Here is a 15,000-nt window from a genome sequence, read left to right as displayed (position 1 = left end):
CACGCACCATTCACATTTTCTTCAGGAAATGTACATTCTAGTTACAGTTACTAGTTACTTCATTCAAAAAGTAACTCAATTACTTTGTCGATTACTTACACCAAAAAAGTCGCACGTTACTTTTTTAAAGAAATAATGAGCATATTTCCACTATGAGAAACTCGTCTTGCTCTCGCCTTGACTCGCCATTACTGCCGCACATAATTGAATAAACAGAAACACGTCCACAGTGCGGCGTCTTGGATGCCATTGGTGTGGCATCCACCAGTCCTACAATGCGTCGCTGCTGTAAACAGGTTAGTCTGTAGGCTACACTTCAGCCATAATGAATTAATTTAACGCACCATATGGTAACGGTAACGGAGTTACTTTATTTAAAAAGTAATGCGTTAGAGTATTAGATACTCTCAAAAGTAACTGCCCAACACTGCTTATCAACCAAGACAAGAGTGACAATTTCACTGTGGTCTGTCAAATGATATTCTTAACCTCAGGAAATGAAACTAGACACACAAATGACTTCAATGATCAGTGAGCACTTAAAACTTAACTCACTAAAATAAGTGTTAATCTGTGTTATTTGTTTGTATTTGATATATACACTATATATTATATGCATACAATACAATATTACATACTTATTACAGACTTAGCCGCCGCACTCATATGCTGTTGTTAACCATCACATTATAGATCTAGTCTCTGTTTGCCTTAATAACCTTCACTCCTCTGGGAAGACGTGTGGCTGTGGGGACTGTTGATGCTTCAGCTACAACAGCATTAGTGCAGTCAGGTACTGATGGTGAGTGAGGAGGTCTTGAGTAAGAGTATGACAGGCTCTCTGATGAAGGCCTCGTGAGAACGTCAGGGATGATAATCTGATATATAATTCATGCACCACAGGTTCAGGTGACCAGCAGCTTCTGCAGTATGAACACTGTTCTCTTACTGCTGAACACAGAGGAATGTTGACCACAGCTGGTCATTGTTGAAAGTTCCATTGTAGATCATGTGACCTGGTTTGGATTCAGAATGGAATTCTGGAACTGAACCCTCCCTAAACTAATCCCACTCCCAACCACACACACACACACACACACACACGTTTTCTCACTTTCTCTCGCTCTCTCTCAAAAACACACACACAAACTCTCTCACTCTTTCTCTCTCACTCGCTCACTCTCACACACACTCACTCGCTCGCTCTCACACACACTCACTCGCTCTCACACACACTCACTCGCTCTCACACACACTCACTCGCTCTCACACACACTCACTCGCTCTCACACACACTCACTCGCTCTCACACACACTCACTTTTTCTCACTTTCTCTCTCTCGCTCTCATTCACTCACTCACACACATTCACTCGCTCACACACACACACACACACACACACTTTCTCTCTCTCTCTGTCATTCACTCACTCACACACATTCACTAGCTCACACACACACACACACACACTTTCTCACTCTCTCTCTCTCAAAAACACACACAAACTCTCTCACTTGTTCTCTCTCATTCACTCACACACATTCAACCGCTCTCTCACGCTCACACACGTGTGCACACACCATCACTCACACTTACACGCACACATACACATGCATACACACATGCACACTAGCTGTGAGGAGCTTTCACCAACATCATTAGTAATGCAGTTAATTAATGTTTGGTTACACATAATCTTAACCCAGTCCCAACCTCAGTAAACAAAATAGCTTTTAGTTTATTCTCTAAATGCTGCAATTTTTGTAGAAGAGCTGTTTTCTTGTGGGGACCAGTTAAATGTGCCCACAAGTCAAAACTGTCAGATACTCTTCAATCCAAATGACAACAGCCATACATTCACTACAAAAAAAAGAGAATATTATTTATGTTATGTTATTCAAACAATTCTCTTTTGGAAAATCTGTGAATCTGTGAGATGTGGAGGTTGTTTAGAAATGTGACGCGTCAAGAAATAAGAAAAAAAAGTGCGAAAGAAAACAGCTGTGTACGAAGATCAAGCTGGCAAACATAAGGAGCTTGAGAGAGGTCATGGGGGGAAAAAAATTCAAAAAGGACCCAAAATGGACAGGTGACGATTGTGTGTGCCATATACGAGGAAGGTACAGAACGAGAGCGAAAGATGGAATGAGTGAGGGAGTGAGAGAAAAGGTAAGGTCCAGATGAAGCAGCTGGGCTCTATTACTCCACACTGGCCCTCCTCCTCCTCCTCCTCCTTCTCCATGCAGGAAATGAGCAATCATTTAGTAGTGACAGGTACATGCTGAACCTCACTATCTCTCCTCTAAACCTAGCAAATACTGCACACAGCCAGCCAGCATTAACCTCTCAGCCCACCACACACTGGCGTGTTGGAAGGGTTTGTGTGAGTGTGTGCGGGGGGTGGGGGGGTGGGGGGAAATCACTGACAGAATAAAGTGAACACAGTAATGTTAAACTGTAGCAGTATAAAAGATGAAGTATGGGAGAAAAAGAGGTTTCTCAGAGCTGGAGAAAAAGTTCACACACACACACACACACACACATTTTTGGTTTGAGAGCAGTCCTCGCTAAGTCTCCTGTGTACTATGAAAGGTTGAGCATGGCTGGTTTTAACTGGGTGTGACTGTGAAGCCTGACTTAATGTACTGTCTTATCCAGCGAGAGCACACCTTCCTGATCTGACAACAGAACTCTGGCCACTAATAAAAAACAAGTTTGTTTGCATCTGCTTTATATCCAAAGTGCGTAATTCCACACTGCACAGATTCGAGAGGGCTTCCAAGGACATCAGCTGACACAATATTAATAATAATAATAATAAACGACACCTGAAAACAGCCTACACAACATGTAAAACAATATATTTGGCTGTAGGAATGAGTTATTGAATTAGGAGTGACATTTGCAATGGTACATTTTTTTAAATTTCTTTTTTAAATGCTATTTATTCAAGAAGGCAGTACGGATGGTAAAGGCACGGCTGGCTGAAGAGGTTAGATCCGACTTGTTTCTTTAACATTCCACAAACTCAAAACCAAATTTTAGAATAGCTAAAACATTCTGCTGTGGTACAACAGAAATAAAACCCACTCAAATAGTTTTTCAAATAAGGAAAGAAAATAAAAAAAACATACCGATCATTCCTAGTGGCCTAAGATGTAGCCAGGATATGAGGTAGACTTGCCTTAGAAGCCTCATCCTCATCGCAGCACCAACACTGTGACACTGGAGTGTGTGTAATAGTATGAACGCATCAGTGATGCTGTGGCTTACATAGATGTGTGCAAATCATTACAGGTTTCAGGAAACTGAAGAAAAGATGCAGGGCTATCAAGTGTCACGCATTGAGAGTGACAGTCACTCATTTGGGTCTTTTGTCACGCTCTCCCGCCTCACATTGTATTTCTCACGCAGAAAAACTTACTATTTATCATATATTTAATATGCCGCAGCACCCAAAATGCATCGGTCCGCACCGTTCTCTCTCTAGGGAACCGGGCAGAAATTAAGCGCGTCTCCCCTGGAGCTCTTAGTTGAGCCTGACACTTATCAGCCAATCAAAAAAAGAGGCTACACCATAGCCAATCAGAAAATAGCACTATTGTATATGGGTAAGATTTAACGTAACAACCAACGAAAAAAAAAACATTCATTAGAGAGGGTATTTTCGATGGTTGGTTTGAACAAAACCTCAACATGAAACAGCTTGTCTCTGGACAGGACATTGTCCTAAATCATGACCCTAAAAATGGCTGGGCTTGAGCTGAACTGTTTTAAATGGGAGCAACATTACAAATGATAAAGGAGTCCAAAAAGGCAATAAACACTTACAATAAACACCATTCATAATATCTCTCTCTGTATCTCTTTCTCTTTCTGTCTCTCTTTCTCTTTCTGTCTCTTTCTGTCTCACTTTCTCTTTCTGTCTCTCTCTCTATCTCTTTCTGTCTCTCTTTCTGTCTCTCTCTCTCTCTCTCTTTTTCTTTCTGTCTCTCTCTCTCTCTCTCTCTGTCTCACACACACACACACACACACACACACACACACACACACACACGGGGGATGGAGATGTCACTCTTGTCTGTCTTCAAAACTTGAGAGCCCTGTAAGATGTATTAGCATGAAGAATATGAAGTTCAAGAATTATATTTCTTTCATGCAGTACAGTATCTAGATGCCTGGATTATAGAATGTTCCTTATAAACTACATAACTCAAAGCAATACAATTCTAGTTCTCGAGAGCATAAAGACTAGATCATTTCCATAATCTGCATAAAAACACCTCATTAGCATATCAATCTACGTTTATGCTAATTGCCACTATTTAGCCTAGTTATTTAGATTTTTGTGTAAAAGAAAGACACAGCACAGGTAGGATGGTTTGGAGACAAAAAGAGAGAGAGATTAAGATGGTTTGGTACGGAGGACGGATATGGGGCATATTGGCAGAAACATGCTGTTGGAGCTGCAGGGCAAGAGGAGAAGAGGAAGGTCAAGGAGGATGTTTATGGATGTGGTGAGGGAAGAGATGCAGATGCACGATGGGACAGAGGAAGATACAGAGAAGACGCACACTGGAATTGTGACTTGTGCAGTGAGCTTGTGAAGAAATTTATCGCTCCATGTGTCTTTTTGTCACGTTGCCAGTTTCTAACATTTCTAATGATAACATGTCTATCATTCTAACTGATAGACTCCAAAGAGTTCTCAAACACCTTCAAAGCTTTTTTAGTGGAGATCTGCACATCAACACTTCTTTCTCAGGAGGTCTACCATCCTCAGAGCTTATTTATAGAGGCGCTTTATATAGAGATGTCTGCCTTGCCAGAACACGTCCAATCAGCTAAATTAACAGGTTAACTTCAATCTGGTTGATTATAGATGGAAATGGAATCATCCCAAAATCTTTTTTTAATGTATAATTGTTAATGCCGGAATTGTTATTAAGGGAAAGTGAAAAGCCATGAATACTTTTGGTATGTGTTGAATCTTGACAGGAGACACACTGATTTATTTAGCGTACAGTACACATGTTGGGCTTGATCTGAATCGGTGTGTGAGGAATTGAAATCAGTATCGACTCCCACACAGAGGCGTGTTTACAGGATGCTTCTCTGATTCAAACTGATCCAGAAATAACAAACATGCAGAGACGAGACACGCAGCTCTGAATATCATCCCACCCAAGTAAGATCTCAGATCGCTGCAAACTATTTCGAAATAAATCAGGTGTGTTTATGATATTATTTTGTTTAACGAAAGTGCATCATTCCACATCCACACAGACCTGTATAAAACCCATTAGTATGCTACATGTTTCTGCTCAAAAAATCCAGAAATAAACACATTAAGTAAACCTTTTGTTTTTGTCTCCAAGCGCATACAGCCAGAGGCTTGGAAACCTCCAATTACAAGACAATTTGTCCAGCTTGCCAGTCTGGCTCTCTTATTACACCAAGCATGCAGCCATCCCACAGCTATAAACATCAGTATCAAGAGATCCTGATTTGTTATGGATGCTGGTTTAGGGGAAAACAAACCTACTTTTTTTTAGTATTGTCGTTACGACACTGCATTGGGTTAACTGATCCTCAGCAGACAGTGTCTGCATGTTTCAGAGTTACACGGACAACATGCTTTGTTTCCTGTGTCTTACATCTGTGTTTTGAGATCTGTCACATAACACACATTCATAGATGTAAGAGATAAATAGTCATTTCATTTTGAACTTGAATTGAATTGAATTGATACTAGTCCAGGAGACACAGACACACTCATACACACACACGACGCACGACACACACAACTCGTACCCCCAACCTGGAGATATGAGGCAAAAGTGCTAACCATCTGATTCTTTTCATGCCTAAGTGGCAGTTTTGCCTCATCTATCTGTAAGGGCATTTTCACACACACACACACACAATTCTCCACGATGGATTTATTCTGGCATTTTTAAAGAAGGCGCGTCATCACCGCAGGTGATGATACGTGAAATTTCAGCCAACCTGTGGATTGATTGCATAGTTCTATACGTCGTTTAAGCTGGCCGTGCATTTTCTTTTCCCAAATGTGAGGCGCTGTTCTCATTAATGATCTGGTCTCAACATTCATGATGTACTACTTAGTATGTGGCATTTAAACCATCAAGAATACAGATTTTAGACACAGTGTATCATGCACCACATGAAGCAATGTGTCCAGTGTTTTTTACACCTCACCCTACTGGAAACAGCTTGACTAACAAAGTGAAGTGGCTTTGTTGAGAGTTCTTCATGTGCATCTGCTCTTCTAACACCATAATTACCTTATCTATGAACTTCATGTAACCTGCTAAACCTTAAACAACAGGCAATAATTAGTCTGTAGTTCTCAAAAGAATGAAGATGATTTGTTTAGTCTTATTGCCATTAGGCAAGGACCCAAATATTCCTGTAGTTATTAAAGCAATAAATAAGCTTCATAATCAACTCCTCAAATTTGTTGGGGGAGTCGGAACTTCACCTTGGCTGGACTGGGAATGACCTCATGTCCAAGAACTCTGATTGGCTTTAAATATAAAACTGCATAAAGGGTTATTGCTTAGATCTAATTGTGTATAATGCAGGATTACTCAACAATGTTCTGGAGTATTAAAACCTAGGTCTACACACATAGACTTATTGTTAACAATATATCCACATGACACACTTCTGGGACTTCTGAGACCATAACGTCATGTGCTTATCGCTCGATAAGGATCATCTTTGGGAAACAGCATCCTGAGGTCATATTTTGCCCATCACTCCCCTGTCCTGGAGGCACCCCGCCTATTAAAGACACATAAAGACACACACACACAAAGTAACAGACAGACACAGACAGAGACAAAGACAGAGAGTCATGCACAGACAGAGAGAGACACACGCGCACAGACAGAGAGACGCATGCGCACAGACAGAGACACAGGCAGAGAGAGACACACACACACAGGCAGAGAGACGCGCACACACACAGGCAGAGAGACGCACACACACAGGCAGAGAGACGCGCACACACACAGGCAGAGAGACGCGCACACACACAGGCAGAGAGACGCACACACACACAGGCAGAGAGACGCACACACACAGGCAGAGAGACGCACACACACAGGCAGAGAGACGCGCACACACAGGCAGAGAGAGAAGCACACGCACAGACAGAGAGACGCACGCACAGACAGAGAGATGCACATGCACAGGCAGAGACACAGACAGAGAGAGACGCACACGCACAGACAGAGACACAGACGGAGACACAGACAGAGAGAGACGCACACGCACAGGCAGAGACACAGACGGAGACACAGACAGAGAGAGACGCACACGCACAGGCAGAGAGAGAGAGACGCGCACGCACAGACAGAGAGAGACGCGCACGCACAGACAGAGTGAGACGCACGCACAGACAGAGAGAGACGCGCACGCACAGACAGAGAGAGACGCGCACACACAGACAGAGAGAGACGCACGCACAGACAGAGAGAGACGCGCACGCACAGACAGAGAGAGACGCGCACGCACAGACAGAGAGAGACGCACACGCACAGACAGAGAGAGACGCGCACGCACAGACAGAGAGAGACGCACGCACAGACAGAGAGAGACGCGCACGCACAGACAGAGACGCACACGCACAGACAGAGAGAGACGCACGCACAGACAGAGAGAGACGCGCACGCACAGAGAGAGAGACGCACACGCACAGACAGAGAGAGACGCGCACGCACAGACAGAGAGAGACGCGCACGCACAGACAGAGACGCACACGCACAGACAGAGAGAGACGCACGCACAGACAGAGAGAGACGCACGCACAGACAGAGAGAGACGCACACGCACAGACAGAGAGAGACGCGCACGCACAGACAGAGAGAGACGCACATGCACAGACAGAGAGAGACGCGCACGCACAGACAGAGAGAGACGCGCACGCACAGACAGAGAGAGACGCGCACGCACAGACAGAGAGAGACGCGCACGCAGACAGAGAGACGCACGCACAGACAGAGAGACGCACGCACAGACAGAGAGAGACGCACACGCACAGACAGAGAGAGACGCGCACACGCACAGACAGAGAGAGACGCACGCACAGACAGAGAGACGCGCACGCACAGACAGAGAGAGACGCACGCACAGACAGAGAGAGACGCGCACGCACAGACAGAGAGAGACGCACGCACAGACAGAGAGAGACGCACGCACAGACAGAGAGAGACGCGCAGGCACAGACAGAGAGAGACGCACGCACACACAGACACACACAGACACACACAGAGACGCACGCACACACAGACACACACACACACACACACACAGACATACACAGACATACACAGACACAGACACACACAGACACAGACAGACACACACAGACACACACACACACAGACACAGACACACACACACACAGACACACACACAGACACAGACACACACACACACAGACACACCAGACTGGTGGGTCTCAGAGCATGATGATAACTCCCATCACTCACTTTAAAGGGTCTGTGGTTCAAAAGCCGTGTTCAGCATTCGAGGACAGAGACAACATTCCTTGAAGGCCACAAATCTCACAGCTAGCCAAACTTACTATGAAAACAGATCTTGCCACAAAGCTGCCATGCTCCGTAATAACACACACTTGTAGGTTATGTAGACATGTTGGAGTCGACTTCTCCAAAGTTTAAACATCCTGCTGAACCCCTGGGCTTTTTTTAATCAGACTGAAACAGAACAGGATCAAAGCTAAGGTTTAAAGAACTGCTAATTACGTCTACTTTGTAAGTGTTTACTTAAAAATAAAATAAAAAAAACTATGAACAGAATAGAAACTGTGGCTCTGTGACCTTGTCAGCTGTTTGTCTTTCTCTTTTCTCACAGCCATCAAACAAGACTGGGCAACATGGTGAACTAGAGCGAGCTGTTGTAGCGTGGTGCTGTGCTGCAGACTGACCAAAAGGAGAAGGCACGTTAGTCCATTGAGTAGATTATTCATCAACGATGGCATGTGCTGAAATGTTCGATTCGTCTTACACCAGAGCAATTTGGTCTGAGAATGATCACTCAGATACGAGCATGACACATCGCTGCAGTGAAAAAGAATAAACAGCACGACAAGCTTATCCTTGTCTTAAATAAAATCCTTGTTGTCACAACTCGATGGGATTATGATGAACAAGCAGGGTTAGGGCTTATATCTGGCAACCCGGAAATAAAACCTTAGACAGAGAGTTGCAGATGTGCTGAATATTTACAATTACTCAATTACTTATTTACTATTGTAACTCACAGCAACAAGAAGTTGACTGAAAGTAAAAATTCAGAGCCTGTGTTAAAGAAAATTCTTAACAGAGCAGAAATGCTATAATTTGGTGTGTCGGAGATGTTTACATTACATTACATTTATTACATTTGTAACATACAGATGTTTGTGCATCTCTAATATGATCGGTCACGAACATAATCCCCTACACGATATAGTCTTTAATATCTTAACATAGAGACAAACTGAAGGCTTATAATATTATACCGTATTTTAAAAGTGCTCCTACTGTATAATTTTTTTAGACAACCAATCAGAGTCTTCAAAAGAATATGTGTTATACCTAGTAAAGATAAAAGTGTTTTGATTTTCCTTCCTCAGAGTTGCTCTTAAGAAAAGATTCCTAGTTAGACATTTCAGATAAATTAGGAGCTCTCGGAGATCGTTATTAGAATCTTGATGAACATGGGCCCAGATCTGGCACGAAAAAAATCTGGCACGGTCTAAGTAAACATATCTGTTGTAAACACTATGAAAATAACAATGTATTGTGATATATTTGTTATTGTAATGCTGTTTTTATTACCCAGAACACACACACACACACACACTAGCATGTGTGTGTTTAGTATGGCAATAAAAGCTTGTGACACGAGGCCGAGGCCGCCTATATGGGCTGGACACGAGACACGTTAATGCGGTCAGAATAATAAGAGCAGGTTCCCTCCCTCGACCACAGAACCACATGGACAACTACTGATTCATACCGGAGTCACTTCATTATGTGGAGTGAGGAAAGAGAAGGAGAGGAAAAATGGCAAGGACAAAGTAATTGCTAGATTTAAGAGAAAGTGGGGAGGAAAAAGAAAGATGTTAAGCACCAAGATTTCTTTTTTTAATCCAGAATTGTAAATGTCAATGTTCATTCTATGCGTTTAGCAACACAAACGGTGTTGCATTTAGCTTTGAGATTACACAAGGAAGAAGGAAGAGAGCAGATGCAGAGCAGCAGTCACTAGCCTGGTTTCCTGCCTTAGTCATTTGATCAGTATTTAGTTCCTTCCTGTCTGATACAACTCAGAGTCTGTCGTGTTTTTTGTTGTTGTTTTTTTTTAGGAATAAACGTCACTCTTAACTAGAGCGGTTGATCACACACCTGAATTACATTTATTTTCTAATCAAGCAATGATGCAGCTTTTTTTTTTACAGGCACATCTGTGACCAATCATGCTCTTAAAGGGAAAGATGTCATGTGACCAAGACACAGGAACATGACTTCGGTTTGTGGGAACCGTGTCTCAGCTGCTATTTTTACTCCCGCACATAAACATCAGCTGGGTTGCTACTAAAGTCTCAGTCATTTTCACATTTCCACTGTTTTTATTTTACAGGAATTCCTGTAAGATCATTACAAGCATACAATCTCTCTGTGTTTCATGCCTTGCAGTGGCTCAGGATAAAACTCAGGTTAATGTCTCTGCTGTTCAAAAGCATTGTTTTATTAGGCCTGTTGTAAGATTGTTGTTACAAACGGCAGTGCAGTTTATTGGGGAATGAAACACTCACTAGGCCGTTACCGCGTCCGCTCGGTCTCCTGTTCTACATCTCCAGCCGCATTCATAATTTACACTTTATGCATTTTGCCTGTTCTTTGTACGTAAGGCGTGCGTCGGTCCTGTCTTTCTGATGTAAAAGCAAGTCGCAAAATAGCTACTTTAGGAGCTGATGAATTGATAAAAGCCTATGGGTGGGGCCAACAGAGAAAGTATTCATTTTACTCCAAAGACGACATGCATAAAAGGAGAGACGGAGCGAGAGAGAGAGAAAGAGGGAGGGAGGGAGGAGAGGAATAGTATCTCAGCATTGTAAAACACATTTTTATGCTGATACCAGCACCACTCTGTGTATTCAAATTCGGTATACTTTCAGTGAAGTGGATACGCCAGTAATTTCATTTGAGTGCACAGCTACACAACATATCACACCTACACAGCTTTGTACTTAATAATCTGTTACTAATCTGTAGAAAGCTTTGTTAAACACAACCAAAAAAAAAAAGCAGTGCTTTTCAAACAATGAAAACAAACATATAAATACATGTATAATATTATAAGAAAGCAGCACCAGCTCTTATACAAAGCCCAGATTTCATTTCAGATGTGAACTACACATCCAGTTCAGAAGCTAACTGCAGATGATTCCTTCCAGTCAGCAGATTTCCACTCTCCAGCTGAACATAACAGACTGACAGATCTATGATACTCGTGCATTTTTGACAGCAGGCAAATGTTGCTGACTAACTGTAACTTGTACGTGGAGAGTTGTGTAGTGCTTCCAGCAGCCTCTTTCATCAGTTGCCTGTTTTTACCAAATACTGTGGGCTGCTTTAGGATTTCTCTAAATATCTGCATGGACAGGATTTTCCAGTAAAAATGAAATTGCTATTGTAAGTCATTCAGTCAGAACTTTCAGTTCAAGTGACAATTTATAATAACTAAAACTATAAGAGCTTGATAAGACAAATCTAGTAAATTTGGTTATAAGCGGCAGATTGTGTCAAGTGCTAACATAAACCGTGTGAGGTACTAAATGGTCAGACTGTTGTGTGACCGTCACATCCATATGTGGATCTTCTTTAAACTGGAATTGGAAGCAGACAATTGTGTGTATATATATATATATATATATATATATATATATATATATATATATATATATATATATATATATATATATATATATATATATATATATATGTATGTAAATATATATATATGTGTGTGTGTGTGTGTGTTATATACAATACAATATTGCGCAATTCATTTGAACACGTCTCGATAATGACATGGATATTTTTGACAACAGATGTGTCCACAGATGCCAAGGACCACAGATAAATGTGGCTCAGGACTGACACCATGAAAGAGAAAATGATCTGTTACATTGAAGGAGAGAGATTTGTGTTCATACTGATATAAACGTGATGTCATTGTCTCTGTGCGAACACGTGGGACAAAAAAAACTGTCTGAGAGTACTCAGGTATGTTCTACAAAGTACAGTATGCAATAACATGCACTGTGTGCACGTTAAGGCCATTATACTGCATGATACATGAGCTTCAAGCAAAGCTGCCTAAATCCAGTCAAATAAAACAGATGACGCTGCTCAATCTTTTTCTGTGACCTCTCTGAATGCAGGACATGAGTTAAGAAAAGGCATGAATATAGACCGCAGGCATCCAGCTCCACCAAACAGAGAAATTGGGTTACTCACAAAATATGCAAGTATGCAAGTTCATATATTTTTGTTGGACGTAGAGTTGTACTTTACCATGAAGCACTTTGATCTTAAAACAAAGACATTTGTTGTGCATATGTTCAGAAACTCTCTGTGATTAAAGCCTTGGTTTCCCCATGCAGTCTGGAGCTCTAATTGTTCCACGGACACACACGATATTACTGACGTCCACGATACAAGCTGGCTTCTATTAGAGTACTTAAGTCCGATTGTTTGTAAAGCACTGAGAGCCATCACTACAAACTCACCCACTGGTAAGCATCTAGAAGGAAAATGTGATCATTTCTCTTTAGGCTCTGGTTTCAGCTGTGTACATGGAGAGTTGTGCATACATGTGTATCCGTGTGTGTATCCATGTGTGTGTGGTGATGTTGACATGGTTCTGATTGACCGGAAATGTTAAACAAGCGTCTGCATTGAAGAAAAGCCTCCGTTCCCCTGTCTCTCACCACATGTGAAACCACACAGTATCTTTTCACCTGCAAAAACAAACCTCAACATCCTCTAAAAGTACTGTGAGCATATTTCTCCACAGTGCAGTGCACACACTCAAAACACATTTTGTTTGACAAACCTTTTAACTGCCAATGAGCATGCCACCACCAAGAGATAATGGCTCGCCTCTTCATATTCATCATCTTAAACTTACGCTTTCGTTACACCTACATTCTCACAGAGGAAAAGCAATTCTGGCATTTTCAGTTAACAAGTATCTACTTTCAGTATCTAGTCAACAAGCTAATTTAGCCAAACACCACCTTAATCTATACCGTTTATACAATGTACATATCTACATTAAAATACGAGGCTACTGCACTTACAGTATTTGGGAAGATAAGCCATCAATCTACTCAATATTAAAAAGATTGTAGAAAATCAATAGTTTGCAAAATTATGAAGTTATGAAGTGATTATTATTGACCCCCATTGCTAAATTAAATTAGTTCTGGTGCACCCATTTACCACCAGAAGTCACATAAATAGCTGAAAGTAGTCCACCTGTGTGCAATTAAAGTGTCAAGAGAACGCAATATAAATACACCTGTTCCTAGAAGATTCCAGACTACGAGGAGTTTGCCAAAGGCCATGTTGGAGACCCAGGGATCATATGGAGAAGAAAGGTTTTTCTGGACTAGTGAAGTCAAAATTAAACTTTTTACTTGTCAGAAACCCAAGACTGCTCAAAACCCTGAGAACAGTGAAGCATGGTGAAAGTTGCATTAAACTGTGTGGATACTTTTCACAGTTGAGGGCAAAATAGATGGAGCCAAACACAAGGCAAACAAATATAAGGAAAACCTGCGACATGAGACTGGGATCATCGAGGTTCACCTTCCAATGACAATCGAATGCTAGGACAGTTATGCTAAGAAGATGGAGACATATCCTAGAACAACTTGTACTGTAGAAGTAATTTAATTCAACGGTATTATCAAGAGATATCATATACTGACACAAGGTATTCTCCTAATACATCCTTTTTTTTTTTTTAGGTCAATGGCCATGTTCTGCCCCAAAAGTGAGGTATACTCCATTCATGGGCTAAAAATGAATAAGGAAAAAGTAAAGGATGAGGAAAAAGTTGGGTAACAATTATGTGAGGTTGACAAATAAATCAGATCTGCAGCAGCAGTGTTACATCCATTCTACCGTTCTATGATGTTGACTCTATATCACCATATCCTCACATATTGTTGGGAAAGACTCAAAAAATCAGAATACAGTTGTCCTGGTTCTGCAAGGTTCTTCTCTGTGATAATCTGTTGTGCTTGACAATCCATGTGAACCTCTGAACAGCTCTTCCAAAAAGAAAGAAGCTAGTTGAGGAGGTTTGGGTACTTTACAAGTACCACCCTTGTCAATTCCCAGTAAAGCTGTATTGAGAATGTCCTACAGGACAGAGACCCTGGGCCAAGTCCAGATTTTATCTCACAGTTAGCTTGAGAAGGTCTAGAGATTCCCCTAGAGTAATCTGTGGCTAAGGATAGACATGTCTGGATACATCTTCTCAGATTTGAAGCACCAACCAAGAAAAACAAAAGAAATTACTGAATAATAATAAGAGACATTAAAAACTAGGAATTTAAAGTTTCTGACCACGGTGTTTGTAGTTTAAATCCCAGCACCACCAAGGTGCCACTGTCGGGTCTTTGAGCAAGGCCCTTTATCCTGTCTGCTCCATGAGATCTGCATCATAGCTGACCCTGACATTTCATGCAAGAAATGACAAAAGAAAAGACGGTACTGACGGCTTTCTTCGCATATCTCACCTTGTTAGAAAGCTGGGGTTAGAGCACAGTGTCAGCCACGATACAGCTCTCCTGGGGCAGAAAAGGTTGACCAGTAGCAGCTTGGTTTTGCTGGTGACTTGAACCCATGACAAACAATCACACGGCACAAGGATTAGTAAAGT

General features: G+C 41.8%; 1 protein-coding gene across 6 annotated transcripts in view; it reads right to left on the bottom strand.

The window, feature by feature from the left end:
* znf438 (zinc finger protein 438) overlaps nucleotides 1-15,000 on the bottom strand; it is a 43,714-nt gene that overhangs the window by 27,510 nt on the left and 1,204 nt on the right. For 2 of the 6 annotated variants that reach the window (XM_060896844.1, XM_060896879.1), the window contains exon 1: nucleotides 14,858-14,939. The exons of the other annotated variants lie outside the window; for them this stretch is intronic. The gene's annotated coding sequence lies outside the window, so the exon portion shown is untranslated. Of the gene's footprint in view, nucleotides 1-14,857; nucleotides 14,940-15,000 lie in introns of those variants that run through there. 6 annotated transcript variants of the gene reach the window in all.

Source organism: Tachysurus vachellii, chromosome 2, assembly GCF_030014155.1.
Source record: "Tachysurus vachellii isolate PV-2020 chromosome 2, HZAU_Pvac_v1, whole genome shotgun sequence".
NCBI lineage: Eukaryota > Metazoa > Chordata > Actinopteri > Siluriformes > Bagridae > Tachysurus > Tachysurus vachellii.
The sequence above is the reverse complement of the archived record's forward strand: the minus strand, read 5'-3'. Positions and strand labels throughout refer to the sequence as shown.